Genomic DNA, 11,483 nt, shown 5'->3' on the forward strand with positions numbered 1-11,483 from the left:
GAATACCTGTTGTTAGCGTTGCTAGTTGCAGGTGCAGTTGCTTCCATGTGAAGACATGGGTTCCTTGTTATATCACCATATATAATGCTATTTAATTTAATGCACCTATATACTTGGTAAAAGGTGGAAGGCTCGGCCTTTCTAGCCTGGTGTTTTGTTCCACCTTTGCCCCCTTAGTTTTCGGCTACCGGTGTTATGTTCCAAAAAGGAGCGCTCCTAACACGATCGGGGTTGTTATGGGGACCCCCTTGGTAATTCGTTTTAGATTAAAGCTCGTCTCGCAAGGCCCAACTTTGGTACTACATTTGCCTAAAAACTAATGAACTGCATAGGGAGTAATTAACCCGAGGAAATTTAATCAACCCCCAGGCCAGTGCTCCTCATGAGTGTTGGTCCAAAACAGAGCAGCTTATTAACGCTACCCGGGGCAACTCGGCGTTTGGCGTGGTAACCATCGCTCATCCGTCGTGTCCTGAGAACGAGGTACGCGACTCCTATCGGGATCGTCGACACGTCGGGCGGCCTTGCTGGATTAGTTTTACCTTTGACGAAATATCTTGTGCATCGGGATTCTGGTGATGCTTTGGGTAATCTCAGAGCTGAGGTTTTCCACTAGGGAATCCGATGAGATCGCGAGCTTCGTGATTGAGGATTTCTATGCGGCTTGTGGTAATTTGTGATGGACTAGTTGGAGCACCCCTGCAGGGTTAAATCTTTTCGGAAAGCCGTGCCCGCGGTTATGTGGCAACGTGGAAACTTTGTTTAACACTGGTTCTAGATAACTTGAAGTTAACTTAATTAAAACTTGTCAACTGCGTGCGTAACCGTGACTGTCTCTTTCGTGAGTTCTTTCTCCGACCGAGGACACGATGGGGTTATGTCTGACGTAGGTAGGTGTTCAGGATCATTCAGTTGATCATCAGTAGTAACGTCCGTTATGCGTAGACCTTCCCTCTCTTAGTTCTTGAACTCGTAAGTTAGCCAGCAAATATATGCTTAGCCGCTGCTGCAACCTCACCACTTAACGATGCCTCACCTAATAAGCTTTGCTAGTCTTGATACCTTTGGAAATGAGATTGCTGAGTCCCCTGTGGCTCACAGATTACTACAACACCAGTTGCAGGTACAGGTAAAGGTTACGTGACGCGAGCGCGTTGATTGTTCATTTGGAGTTAGTTCTTCTTCTTCTTCTTCATCGATCCAGGGTGGGTTCCAGGCCGGCAGCCTGGGATAGCAAGGATGGACGTCGTTCTTATTTTGTCGTTTGTTTTCGTCCGTAGTCGGACCCTGCTCTTACTCTTGATGATTATGTAATGTACTGATGTGACTCTGATGTAGCTTGTGGCGAGTGCAAGCCAATTCTATTATATATCTGTTCTTTTCAGTACATGTACTTTTAACGATATCCATTCTTGCGACACGACGAGATGCGCTTCTATCCCTGACGAGGCCTTCGAGCCAAATTGAGGATAGGGTCGCATCTTGGGCGTGACAAGTTGGTATCAGAGCCAGGACCGACCTAGGAGCCCCCTTGATTGATCGAACATGGCCAAGTCGAGTCTAGTGATAAACTATTTGAGTCTAGTTATATATCGGAGAGTAGGATTCTTTTTTCTCCTCTTCTATGCTCTGGTGAGGAATCTTGACGTAGTAATTTATTCTACTCCTCTTCTGACTCAAATTTTTTTTAGGATCACGCGGAAATTCTTGGGATCTATATGATGCCGATGTGACGGAGTTCTGTCTTGGTGCCTCCTGTCTGACTTGAGTTTCTTCCGGGGAGTTGAGCTCCAGGGGATTCTTGAGCACATCGTTATCATTCAGATTTCTTAGTATCTCAGGACGAAGGATGTTCGTAATTGCTTCAATACTAGTAGTGGCGAGATAACCCCGATGTCCCCAGTACTGGTGCAGATTGTTCGGGAGTACTGCCATACTTTGTATCGTTGTGATCACGAGGGTCTGTTGTAGATGAAGGTCCGACATTCTGGTCGTGTGTTGACAGATGTGATACAAGTGACGGGTTAGTATAGGAGTTGTGTGATATTACTCCTTGTATCCGTGTACCAGATTGCATGACCAGATATTTCAGGAATTCATAGGTGGGAATTCAAGTAGTTGCTTATAGGACAATCTTCCAACAAATGCATGATGTTAGGTTGGGGTTCGACATTTAGTGGATTCGTTTGTTCTCGGTCGACTTACAGCAGTACATGTTGTGTCTTAAAGAGTCCTTGTAGCTTGCTACGACTCGGGGACGCTTCGTATGTCGGGTGCACTTACTTGCACTTGATGGCTACTGTAAATCATGCCCGTGCGATCCTGTCCATGAAAATATCGAACGGAAATCTTTCTCATGAGTTTGTTCTGGCTTGTTTCGTAAGCCTCATCCCTTTGTTTTGCTGATTATGGTAATTCGTGTTGCTTCGATGTCAAGTCGTGATTTCAGATCTTTCCTAAGCGGTGTTCTCATATTTTTGTGGGAATGCTAATCCTTTTGCTTAATCAGTTGTCTTATCAATTCCTTTCAACCGGAGTTGTCATATAAATAATTTCCAACCGGTGTGCTTCTCTTCAGTGGATTCAACCCTCTCCAATTTCCAAGATCTTTTTCTCGTTTATTCCGAAGTTCATCTCATCTAGCCCAAGTTGTCTTTGTTTTTCCCCACCCTCCCGCCCTTTTCTCAGTGATTCAATTTCCATCCAAGAGTTTCTTTTCATTGTGCTTCCGCTATGTGTTCTTTTCTCTCTTATCCGGTGATTCGTTGTGAAGATTCTCAGGAGCTTCGTGTTCATCTTTGTTCATTCTTGTCATCCTTACCGGTGAATTTAATTCGGCTATGCGTGATCATCATATCCTAATTATCCTTGTAATTCTTTTTCATGTTGGAGATTCTTTCAGGCTATCTTGGTTATTCATTCCTCTCTTTTCATCCGGAGTGTTGAAGATATCTCGGAAGTTTCGTGTTTTCAATTCTTTTAATTATTTCGAGGTGCTCAACCTCATCTAGTTTTCTTTTTACCGGTGCAATATCTCCCGTTCTAGTAATCTCTTCAACGGTGGTTTCTTTGAGTGGGCCCATAACCCACAGGTTCTTTCCCAGGATCTTTCCTAGCTCTTTTAATTTGTTTCCGGAGATCTTTAATTCTTTTCAAGTATGAATCTCATCAGTCATATCCCTTCTTCAAGGCCTATTTGAATTAATTCTCATATGGTTCAACCTTTCATTCTTTCTTATTCCGGAGTGTCTCAGTTATTCGTGGGTTGTTTCTCGTCATCATTCTCAATCTTGCTCCATTCTTGTGAAGATTATCATCTCAGCTTCGTGTTTTCCTCTCAATTGTTTCTATCGTGAGTAATCCCTTTCGTGCTATCCGGTGCATTTCTGAGTTGTTTTTATTTCTCGTTCCTCCGAAGGCCATCATTTCAGAAGACTTCTTCATTCTCAGCTTTCAGCTTTCATCCTCAATTCTTCTCAATTGTTGTATCTTAGTTCATCTCTCAATTATTCTGGTGCCTTGTTCTAGTTTTCTTTCAGGTGGCTCATGATCTCTTCGTTATCTTGCATCTCCATTAATTCGTGGTGTTCCCATTCAATTGTGAATTCTAACCGGTGCTGCCTTCAATTGTGCCTCAAATGGTGCTTATCTCTCTGTCTCTTCAAGATCATTTCAAGAAGAATAAGTTGTATGCTAAATCCGTTGACTGTCATCAATTTAACTTGATGAAGGATTAGCTTAACATAATTCTTATTCTTGTTCTTCCTTCTTCCAAGAGATTTAAATTCTTCTTCCGGAGTGGCATTATATCAATTCGTTTGTCAAGTGTTCTTATCTTTTCTTTTCCGGAGTTGTAAGTTCTATCAAGTTTCTCTCCGTGAGGCTTCATCTAAATCTTGGCAGGTCATCGTTCCAGAAGATTCCCCTTTATTTCCATTTCCGTCGTGTGATTAGATTTATTCATTGCATCGTCATGTAGTTTGCATCATCGCACCATGCATGGCATCATGTCAACTGTGTTTTGCCGGTGTTGTTTGTTGCCGTGTTGTTGGGTGTTAGTGCCTTGTGAGTGGCGTTGTTTTATTGGAGCGTTGAGAGAAGGTGCGCGAGAGCCACCGCTAAACCCTGTTGCACCGCCGACCTAAACCTTCTCCCCTTCTCTCCTCTCTCATTTCGTTTTTGTGGTTTTGCTAAAGTCTTCGTTTAAACCCCTATTCAAAAGGGCGCGTCTTCTTCTTTTCAATAAGGGTCCTTTTATCAAATGTGGGGGCAACCCTTGGATTTTCTTTATTTTCTCCTTTTGTTTATTTTAAATCCGTCTTATTTTCTTTTCCTCTTTAAAGAGCTTTATTTTAATCTTTAAATAAAAGGGGTTATTTTTATTTTCTTGTTGAAAGAGTTTTATTTTAATTCTTTAAAACAGTTTTGATTTTTTTTAATTTCTTTTATAAAAGAGGTTTTATTTTAATTCTTCAAAAGGTTTTATTTTTATTCGCTTTAAAAAGAAAGCCCAAGCTATTTTAAAGTTGGGTATATTTTCAAAGGAGTAAAAGGGCATTTTTTTTGTTTTATTAAAACCTTTCTTTTGATGGTTGTTTTCTGTTTTCAAAGTTAAAAAAAACAATTAGGAAAGAGGGAGCCGCCCAGGCCCAAGCCTCCCCCCTACCCTAGCGCCAGGCTCGTGCCTCTCCTCCTCCCCGAGCGCTCCCCCTGTGCGCCGTCAGCCTCCCCTCCCCTCGTTTCCCTTTGGCTCTCCCGTGGCCAATCCCTCTCCCCCCGATCCCCTTGCCCTCCGTGCTCCCCTGCTCGCCGGCTCCAGCCGCGCCATGCCCGCCGCCCCGCGCCGTCCGCCCGAGCCGCGTGCAGGTTCCCCCGCCGCCGCGCCGCCATGACCGCTCCCCCTGCTGCGTCCATGGCGTGCCCACCGTCGGCCGATGTGCTGCCCGTCCCGCGCGCCGCCCTCGCCCTGAGTTCTCCGCGTCGCCGTGGCCGCCGTGCTGGCCTCCCGCTCAGGCCTGCGCGCGCCGCCCCCTCGGACCGCCTACCCGCGCCGCCGCCGTGGCCGTCGCCAGCTTGCCCCTGCCCGAGCTGGCCCCGTCGCCGGTGCGCCGCCCCTCCAGGGCCTCTCCTCCGTCGCGCCGCCTGGCCTCGTCGGTCCCTGCGTGCCGCCTCGCCGCCGTTTTCCCTTGACCCGGCCTCCTCCTCCAGGTCATCCCTGCGCGCCAAGTTCTCCAGGCTCGGCCTCCTGCTCCTCCTGCCGTGCTGATGCCACTGCTTGTCCCTGTCGCTGTGCTGTTGCTATTATGTGCTGCTGCTCGCCCCGCCGCTGTAGCTGCTTGATGTGTTTTGCTGCCCTGCTGCTGCCAGAACTGCTGTGCGTGCTGCCCTATTGCGTGTAGCTGCAGCGTTGCTTGCTGCTGTGGCTGTGCCCGCTTGCTTGCCTTGCCAATTGTTGCTGCCGTGTTGCTGCTGTGTGCTGTTGCTGTGCTAGTTTGCTGCGCTGCCTAGCTTGCCGGTGCTTGCTGGCTGCTTGCCTGCTTGCGTTTTGCTGCTCCTAGTAGTTACTGGATGTGTGCCATAGCTGCTTGTGCTTGCTGCATGCATTATTCTTGCTGCCATGCTGTAGCATGCTTGCTAGCATGCATGCTAGCTTGCTCTTGCTGGCCGTTGCTTAGATGCTTTTACTAGCTTGTGTTAGTGGCATGTCTGTGTGCCTAAAGCTGTTGCTGCTGTGCTGCCGCTGACGCTGATGCCTTCCTGAGCAGTTGCTGTTGTGTCACGTGCCGTCGTCGCGTGCACGATCACCACCGTCGTGGGTCTTCGACGAGGTCGCGAGTACCACGACGTCCTCGACGACCCCAGAAACGAGTTCGACCCCCGGACATCTATGGATTCGTGAACGACTACCGACGCCGAAGACTTAAGAACCACGACGCCGAGCGAACGACTACCTTCGACGAGACCGTGTACCACTACTTCAACTACCGGCGCGTGTACGACTACTTCCACGACGATCGTTGATCTCCTTCAATGACCCGTTCCGCTCCGATATGCACGCTTCGAAGGTATACCGAGGGGACATGTCATGTACCGTGTGCTAGTGATGAACGAATGTATGTGTTGAACAAGTTGAATGCATGTATGCACCGTATGTATGCACCGTTTGTTTGCCTGTGCACGTTGTCTTCCTTTTCGTCGTGCCTCGACACATGGGAACCCGGTAGTCGGGATCACCCCATCTTTATTTAGCGTTCCCGCACGTGCTCCCTATTCGTTGTCACCGATACCCCGTTGAGTTATCGGGATAGGAACGTTGCCGTGGCATCGTTTCCGATTTGCCGCCATGGTTTCCTCTCGCTCGCCGTGGCGACACCTGTTTATTTCTCTTCTTGCCCGTGATGTTTGAACTCGCATGCATGACCCATTCATGGCATATATATATTGTGTTGCATGTCTCTTGTGCCGTAGCTCCGATCTATGTTTCGCGTGGTAACCGACTAGGATGACTTGTAGGATCATCGCTTCACCCTTGCCATGATAACCACAATGTAATATTGTCGTGATAATTAACGGGAGTGAATTAAAATAATTAAACGTGGAGTTTCGTCGATATGCAACCCGTTGCATATCGAGCTTCACTTAATGTGTAGAGTTTGCGGGAGATGAATTGCCATGCCATCCCTTGCATCTTTGAACTGATCATGCATCATATTAGGGTGTGCATCATGTCTTGCATTTTCCGTGGTGAATATCTGTGTTGATGTTTGTTTCCGGTTTCCTCCGTCTCGATAGAGTTCCGCAAGCGTGTCGGAATGTGAGGACCCGTTCGACTACGTTGGTTCGCCGACTTCTCGGAGTTGATCTTCTTCCAAGCGGGATCTCAGGCAAGATGATCATTTCCCCAGATACCATTACTATCATTGCCATGCTAGTTATCACTTCTATCGTTTATGTCTCGTTGCCTACCACATGTTTCCATATCAGCCTCTCAACAATGCCATGATTACCTTCAACCCGTTCGACCTAGCAAACCACTGATTGGCTATGTTACTGCTTGCTTAACCCTGTTGTTAGCGTTGCTAGTTGCAGGTGCAGTTGCTTCCATGTGAAGACATGGGTTCCTTGTTATATCACCATATATAATGCTATTTAATTTAATGCACCTATATACTTGGTAAAAGGTGGAAGGCTCGGCCTTTCTAGCCTGGTGTTTTGTTCCACCTTTGCCCCCTTAGTTTTCGGCTACCGGTGTTATGTTCCGTAAACGAGCGCTCCTAACACGATCGGGGTTGTTATGGGGACCCCCTTGGTAATTCGTTTTAGATTAAAGCTGGTCTGGCAAGGCCCAACTTTGGTACTACATTTGCCTAAAAACAAATGAACTGCATAGGGAGTAATTAACCCGAGGAAATTTAATCAACCCACGGGCCAGTGCTCCTCATGAGTGTTGGTCCAAAACAGAGCAGCTTATTAACGCTACCCGGGGCAACTCGGCGTTTGGCGTGGTAACCATCGCTCATCCGTCGTGTCCTGAGAACGAGGTACGCGACTCCTATCGGGATCGTCGACACGTCGGGCGGCCTTGCTGGATTAGTTTTACCTTTGACGAAATATCTTGTGCATCGGGATTCTGGTGATGCTTTGGGTAATCTCAGAGTTGAGGTTTTCCACTAGGGAATCCGACGATATCGCGAGCTTCGTGATTGAGGATTTCTATGCGGCTTGTGGTAATTTGTGATGGACTAGTTGGAGCACGCCTTCAGGCTTAAATCTTTTCGGAAAGCCGTGCCCGCGGTTATGTGGCAACGTGGAAACTTTGTTTAACACTGGTTCTAGATAACTTGAAGTTAACTTAACTAAAACTTGTCAACTGCGTGCGTAACCGTGACTGTCTCTTTCGTGAGTTCTTTCTCCGAACGAGGACACGGTGGGGTTATGTCTGACGTAGGTAGGTGTTCAGGATCATTCAGTTGATCATAGGTAGTAACGTCCGTTATGCGTAGACCTTCCCTCTCTTAGTTCTTGAACTCGTAAGTTAGCCACCAAATATATGCTTAGCCGCTGCTGCAACCTCACCACTTAACCATGCCTCACCTAATAAGCTTTGCTAGTCTTGATAGCTTTGGAAATGAGATTGCTGAGTCCCCTGTGGCTCACAGATTACTACAACACCAGTTGCAGGTACAGGTAAAGGTTACGTGACGCGAGCGCGTTGATTGTTCATTTGGAGTTGCTTCTTCTTCTTCTTCATCGATCTAGGGTGGGTTCCAGGCCGGCAGCCTGGGATAGCAAGGATGGACGTCGTTCTTCTTTTGTCGTTTGTTTTCGTCCGTAGTCGGACCCTGCTCTTACTCTTGATGATTATGTAATGTACTGATGTGACTCTGATGTAGCTTGTGGCGAGTGTAAGCCAATTCTATTATATATCTCTTCTTTTCAGTACATGTACTTGTAATGATATCCATTCTGGCGACACGACGAGATGCGCTTCTATCCCTGACGAGGCCTTCGAGCCAAATTGAGGATAGGGTCGCATCTTGGGCGTGACAAATAGTCCAAGCATTCTCATTGCACAAGATATTATTCAATAGGATCTCAGCTTGTTCCACAGTTCGTTCCCTAAAAACACAACCGGCACAACCATCTAGGTGGTCCTTAGAAGCATCGGTTAGTCCACTATAGAAGATATCAAGTATTTCATTCTTTTCAAGAGGGTGATCAGGCAAAGCATTCAGTAGCTCGACAAGCCTCCCCAAGCTTGTGGGATACTCTCTTCTTCAACTTGCACAAAGTTATATATTTCCTGCAAGGCAGCTTGCTTCTTATGGGCAGGGAAATATTTTTTAGAGAAGTAGTAGATCATATCCTCGGGACTACGCACACAACCAGGAGCAAGAGAAGTGAACCAAGTCTTAGCATCATCCTTTAGCGAGAAAGGAAACAGCTTAAGGATATAGTAGCGGCAGATCTTTTCCTCACTCGTGAATAGGGTGGCTATATCGTGCAGCTTAGTAAGATGTGCTACAACCGTTTCAGACTCATAACCGTGAAAAGGATCAGATTCGACCAAAGTGATTAACTCAGGGTCGACAGAGAATTCATAATCCTTATCGGTCACAAAGATAGGCGAAGTAGCAAACTTCGGGTCGTATTTCTTCCTAGCGTTCAGAGATTTTCTTTCCACTTGCGTAGTAAATTCTCAAGATCATGGCTATCCTTACAAGCAAGAAAGTCCTCAGCTATCTCTCCCTCCATAACATAACCCTCAGGCATATCACGCTATTCATATCTAGGAGAGCTAGTTCTAATAGGCGAAATAGCAGGTTCTACTTCAATAATCTCAGCAGTTTCAGAAGTATCATCACATCTAGCAGCAACTCTAGCAATTTGTGCATCAGGGAATGCACCTAGTGGCAAAGCAGTATCAAGCAAAGCATCATGGACAACAGAAGTAGCATCATCAAGCACATGCAACACATCAAAATTTCTACCAGGAGGTGGTGTCGCAAACTTACTCATAACTGAAGGTGAATCAAGTGCAGAGCTAGATGGCAGTTCCATACCTGTCCTCGTAGTTGAGGGCAAGACTTTAGTTTTTGGATCTCTCGGATTCCTCATAGTGATCTGCAGACGTAAATCCCAAGTGATTCAGAGAATAGAGCAATGCCTCCCCCGGCAACGGCGCCAGAAAATAGTCTTGATAACCCACAAGTATAGGGGATCGCAACCGTTTTCGAGCGTAGAGTATTCAACCCAAATTTGTTGATTCGACACAAGGGGAAGCCAAAGAATATTCTCAAGTATTAGTAGTTGAGTTGTCAATTCAACCACAACTAAAAGACTTAGTATCTGCAGCAAAGTATTAGTAGCAGAGTAGTGTGATAGCAACACTAGCAACAGTAACAGTAGCAGCAGTGACAGAAGTAGCGACAGAGTAAGAGTAGCAGCAGCGACAATAATAGCGATAGAGTAACAGTAGCACTAGTGACAACAGTAGCAACAGAGTTACGTAGCAAGGACCAGTAGGAAAAACTCGTAGGCATTGGATCGGTGATGGATAATTATGCTGGATGACATTCATCATGCAACAGTTATAACACGGAGAGATATGTAACTAGCTCCAGTTCGTTAATGTAATGTAGGCATGCATTCCGTATGTAGTCATGCGTGCTTAGGGAAAAGAACTTGCATGACATCCATTGTCCATCCCTCCCGTGGCAGCGGGGTCCTAATGGAAACTACGGGATATTAAGGTTCTCCTTTTAATAAAGAACCGGCACACAACATTAGCACTTAGTGAATACATGAACTCCTCATACTATGGTCATCAATCTCAAGATTCCGGCTATTGTCACTCCGGGGTTGCCGGGTCATAACACATAGTAGGTGACTACAACTTGCAAGATAGGATCAAGAACACACATATATTGACGAGAACATAATAGGTTCAGATCTGGAATCATGGCACTCGGGCCCTAGTGACAAGCATTAAGCATGGAAAAGTAGTAGCAACATCAATCTGAGAACATAGTGGATACTAGGGATCAATACCCATCAAAACTAACTCGATTGCATGATAGTTCTCATCCAACCCATCATCGTCCAGCAAGCCTACAATGAGATTACTCACGAACGGTGAAGAGAATCATGGAATTGGCGATGAAGGAAGGTTGGTGATGACGATGGCGACGATCTCCCCTCTCCGGAGCCTAGAACGGACTCCAGATCTGCCCTCTTGAGGAAGAACAGGTGGTGGCGGCGCCTCCGTATCGTAAAACGCGATGAACTCTTCTCCTTTATTTTTTCCGGATGAAAGGGACTAAATAGAGCTGGAGTTGGAGGCAGTGGAGCTCTGAGGGCCCCACAAGCCTGCTAGGCGCGACCGGGGGGGGGGGGCGTCTGGTGGGCTTGTGGGATCCTTGCTCCACTCCTCCGGTTGATTCTTGCGCCAGTATTTTTTATATATTCCACAAAAAATTCTCGTAAATTTCTAGGTCATTCCGAGAACTTTTATTTCAGCACAGAAACAACACCATGGCAATTCTGCTAAAAACAGCGTTAGTCCTGGTTAGTTCCATTCAAATTATGCAAATTAGAGTCCAAAACAAGGTCAAAAGAGTTTGGAAAAGTAGATACGATGGAGACGTATCACCCTTCCATGGCGTCATCCTTGACTCGTGAGGTCCGATCTTGCCTTGAAATATCCGCCGCTATAGAGGGGTCCTGAGGAGGGCCCCTGCGGGTCTTGATGTCACTCTTCCTCGCGAGGATAAGCCCCTCGCGAGGGCATTGTTCAAGGTGGTGCTGCTCCTTACTGATCTTGCGCTGATGAAGTGGGCCAGCCCTGTGCCACAGGCAGGTAGTTTTGCGTACCCCCGTTCCCAGAACGCCGACAGTAGCCCCCGGGCCCAAGGCGCGCCTGGGTTGGCTTCTTGGTGAAGCCTTGAGGACGGCCTGAAACGTTGCAGGGCCCATTTGTCTGC

Source organism: Hordeum vulgare, chromosome 3H (assembly GCF_904849725.1).
Source record: "Hordeum vulgare subsp. vulgare chromosome 3H, MorexV3_pseudomolecules_assembly, whole genome shotgun sequence".
NCBI lineage: Eukaryota > Viridiplantae > Streptophyta > Magnoliopsida > Poales > Poaceae > Hordeum > Hordeum vulgare.